This window comes from Lactuca sativa, chromosome 8 (genome assembly GCF_002870075.4).
Source record: "Lactuca sativa cultivar Salinas chromosome 8, Lsat_Salinas_v11, whole genome shotgun sequence".
In the NCBI taxonomy this organism is placed as follows: Eukaryota; Viridiplantae; Streptophyta; class Magnoliopsida; order Asterales; family Asteraceae; genus Lactuca; species Lactuca sativa.
Window position 1 is genome coordinate 306,763,701 of NC_056630.2, and position 5,115 is coordinate 306,768,815.

The window sequence follows — 5,115 nt, forward strand, 5'->3', positions numbered from 1 at the left end:
CTAAGCGTCTGGCCAAGCCTGGACTGATTTGATTTGTTCAATTAGTCGGTCGTCATAAATCAAAAATCGGGAAACAACACATGAACAGAGAGAATGATTATAATCCATGTATTATTTCATACGATATCTTGTAGAATGGATGAATATATGATCCCATATCTCATGAACGCGCCATTGACTAGGTCATAGTTCGACAGCGTCTTTTGAGAGTTACGATTGCTAGTCGGGTTTTGAAGTCACACATGAAGTTATATTTATTATAATTATCCAAGTGGGAGACGGTTGGATTAGGTGTCTAAGCCCATAACTATAGTTAGTATGTACTTGACCCGAGAGTAGCATGGTCCATTTCGGGTTGCTTTCACCAGAACAATTTGATAGGATGGATATTTGAGAAAAAGGTTATTTGTGATTTATTAATATATTATAAGTATAATACATTAATTGAGAAATCATATTATCTAATTACTATTGGTCAAGACTTAATTTAGAAGTGATCAAAAAGAGATTAATTCAATTAAGGGGACTGATTAAGTAAATCATAAATACATAAAGTTTGGGCCAATTATCCATGATTGATTAGTGATGGACTAAGTTTATGTGAGAGTGCATGAAGTTTTAGTCCATAAGGCTTATCATATGGATTCTTGGATTAAATGCCCAATGAATGAATTAGGGTTTACAAGTTGAAACCCTACGAATTCCGCACTATAAAAGTAACCCCTTAGCTCTAAATTCACCACCCTACGGTTTCTAAGAGAACCCTAGTGGATTTTGGTGGTTCTATGAAAAATGGATAGTCATATGGAAATTATGGAAAGTTTCCATAATGGGAGTTGGATATGAAGAATCTATGAGTAAGTTAGAAAAATTTTATGCAAGAAGGATGTTCAAAGGAATGTGCTTTGAATATGAGACTTCGTATATATGCAATTGTCTTGTAACAATATCCAATGGTTAGTTTTGGAATTGGGAAAGTCTCTGTGAATTGTGTACATAGTCATTGCAAAAGGATCACTACATATAAACTTAGAATCTAACTGATTACAGTAAGTGGCAAGGACTTGGTATTCTCACACTTACGATAAGGGTTTAGAATTATGAAATGAGTGTCATTAGAAATGTTTATAATTGATCTATTTCACAAAGTCAGGACCATAGGTAAACATAGTGTGAATGCTTGGAGCATCGGATGACTATTTTTGTAATTCAATTATTAAGTTTATCTGTCAAAACATTATACAATGAATAATGTGTAATCGATATGGTGATTAAATAAAAGGTGTTTTATTTATATTCAAAAAGTTTTGAGACCATATTGGATTCGATTATTCTTGTGTTTCACTTCGCATGTTTTACTTCCTAGATAACTAGGTGTCACACCCCAAAACCAAGAACGGCGGAAACATTCTGGGGCGGAGGACGTCATGTAAAGTATCACAACACAGTATAACAGTAAATAAGCAAACAATGCCATCCATTGCATTAAATATATAATTTTAATACAAGAGTGTTCCATACTGTTATAGACACCAAAAAGTAAATCAAAATAATAAGATGAGTCTTGGATGCGCTCCATCTTCTCAAAAGCTGGCCTCGGTACCTGTCTACTGACGACCTGAGAATACAAGTTATTTTGAAAGAGTTTATCAACATTAAGCTGGTGAGTTCATAAGTAATTGAGTGTCGGTGTTTGTATCAAAACGTTTGAACGTGGCTTTAAACAAGATTTTGTAAACATTGGTGATAAAAGTATGTGAATGTTTGTAAAAGTATGAATCTCTCAGAAAAACCTATATTTTCTATTAAAAGTAGCCTTCTACCAAGGCGTAACTGTTTTGTATGTTCGTTTATCATAAAAGTGTGTAATTTTCCCAAGTGTAACTATCACTAACAAAATATAGTTTGTACATTAATGTTTAAGTGAAATGATCACTAAATGTATATAAAGGGTAAATTATTGTAGTACTGTAGTGTTTTATTATAGGAACTACTGCTGTACTAACTACCTTAAACCGGATTTATATTAAGGTATCATGTGATTAATTGTACCATACTATCGACTAGTTAACAACGACAAATGTAGGTCGTAAAAAGGTATGACGTTTGGCACCCGCAGACCTACAGATCCGGCTGTAGCTAGCAGCAAGGTGTAGGATAGTCAATCCAGTATAGATCTATACACAAACTCACTCTCTCCCTCCAAGAGACTCTGGCTACAACTCGGGCCATGAAATTGAAGGCATGCTCCGATACAGTGGATCACAATTTTGTCAACATACTCATATATATATGTAATGTATTGTTACTCGTTCTAGTATCGTTGTATATGTTCTCTCTCTAGTATGGTTGTAGATGTTCTTCCTCTAGTATAGTTGTATATGTTCTTCTTCTACTATAGTTGTATATGTTCTAATAGTAATGTAATGTATATGTTCTCATAGTAATAAGTACTGACTCATGAATGAACTGACTCATTGATCTAGCAATAGTATAAGTATGATCCAGTGCTACCCCGATGGTAACTTACTAATGATGTAACTAGTATGCATGAATATGGAAGAACTTTTATGACTATATATGTACACATGATATATGATTAATATTGAAACGACCCTCGGACGGCTACCCGATATCCCACCAGACCACATCTCAAGCGCGAAAAGGAAATAGGGCGGACGGCCTTCCTAAGCCTTTTAAACATTGCTTATATAACTATACATATACGGGCATGCAATTTATAATAAGTATAACAAAGTTTAAGTAAAAGTATTTGATAAGTAAAAGAGTTTGTAAAGCAGTTTGAAGTAAAACAGTTTGAATAGTAATAAAATCATTGGTTTTGTAGTTATTAATCACAAGTGATTGATGTAATAACTATAAGTCATCAACTTGTATCCACCCATTAAAGCATTTAAAACATTTAAAAGTCTTTCAAAGGTTAGTTAAGGGGTATGAACTCACTTGTGGTGAGTGGATTGGATTGAAGTGTCGGGTACAGTGCTAGGTGACAAATGAAGACTTGTACACACGCAAGAGCCTAGTTATCATATAATGAACATATATATAACTAATTAGCCAAATTATACTTATAAAATAAGTTGGGACACTGTAGAACATGAAAACACTTTGGTTTAAGTGTTAAAGATCACAAGTATTGCATCCAAGTGTTGGTAGGGCAAAGCTAGGTGTTTGGGGTTCAAAGGTAAACTCCCTTGGAGTTTACGGTTTTGATGGTCATGACCCAAGGAGTTTACGGCAGTAAACTCTAGAGTTTACGGTCGTAACCTCTAGTCCAAATGACCATGTGTTGTTTTGTGGTTTAACAAGCCTTTTGAAGCATTTCTACTCAGTGGTTTGGCCTTTGGAATGGACTAGGGCAACAAAAACAATCCTTGGAGGAGTTTACGGCCTCAAGGACATTTCCCTTTGGGTTTACTACTGTAAACCCTTATGGAAAAGGGTATTTCCATGTTTTCAAGTCCTTAAAAAAACTAGGTAATTGTCTAAGCTGGTTTTTAGGCCTAAGGAAGGAAAATGACCCATTTAAACACACTTTAGGGTGTTTACGGTTTTTGGAGATCCCCAAACTATAAACACCTATAAATGTTGATATTTGGTGTTTTTCAAGGCTTAAACACATCAATGGAAGGTTTAAACATGTCAAGGTAAGTCTTAAACATCAAGCTAGGGCTAAACAAGGGACTTAGGCACACTTTGGTGCCATTTATGGTGTTTACGGCCCAAGAATCTCCTTGGACCGTGAACACCTCTAACCTTGTGTTCTTGGCATAATGTGTTGATGTTTAAATGTTATACTAGCTTAATAACACTCAAGGATGGAAGTACTTACTATTAGGAGGCTTGATTTAAGCTAAAAGGCCAAGAAAACTTAGTGTGTGTTCTTGGTGTTTTGGAAATCTAGATAAAATACATAAATGAATGGATGAATAGATGTACAAACACTAAATTAAGTGTTTTACTAACTTGAAATGGTTAGAACACTTACAACTTTGAAGATTTGGAATCAAATCTAGGATGATACTTGAAAGAGTTTTTGGAGTTTACTCTTTTTGGGTATTTCGGGAGTAAACACAAATGGCTAGACTTTTGGGGAGTAAACTCATACATAGGTATGAGTTCACGGTTTTTGGGTGATTTTACAACCCAAACATAAAATTTTGGTCGGGAATTTCTAAGACGCGAGGTGTTTGCGGTTTTTAAAATTCAAAACTCGAGATGAGACTTTCTTTCACCCGTTCCTTTAAAAATAATATTAAAATAATCAAACGAACTTTATATTTCTTAAAAATAAGAAATAATGACATTAACTTATGATACGAAGTGGTTGATTTTTAGGGTTTGACCGAATGGAAATTTCGGGTTTTCACATCATCCCCCTGTTAAAGGGAATTTCGTCCTGAAATTAAAGTCTAAATAATTAAAGTAGTTACAAATAACTAAGAAAAAAGATGAGGGTATTTCAGTTTCATCTAATCCTCACGCTCCTAAGTGAATTCCGGTCCTCGCTTGGCGTTCCAGTGAACCTTCACAATCGGGATACGGCTTTGCTTTGTCTGATTGACTTCTCGGTCCACGAAGTTGAGGCTCTCGTTGATCTCGATCTCGTCGGGTGGGATTACAAGAGTCTCGTCGGACAGACACTATTTCAAGTTAGATACGTGCAATGTAGAATGTACGTTACGAAGTTCGTCGGATAGATTGAGTTTGTAAGCTACAGGGCCGATTCTTGCGAGAATCTCGAACGGTCCTATATATCTCGGATTAAGCTTCCCATGCTTACGGAAGCGTATCAAGCCCTTCCAGGGTGAAACTTTAAGAAGGACTCGGTCTCCCACCTGGAATTCAAAAGGTTTCCTGCGCTTACCATCGTAGCTCTTTTGTCGGTCTCTAGAGGCCTTCAATCGTTCACGGATCTGAATGATCTTCTCTGTCGTTTCCCGAATGATTTCCGGGCCTGTGAGAGTACTGTTAGCAACTTGCCCCCTAGCTAATTGGGTATCACCCACTTCAGCCTAACACAGAGGGGATCTGCACTTTCGGCCATATAGGGCTTCAAATGGATCAGCCTTGATGCTCGTGTGATAACTGTTA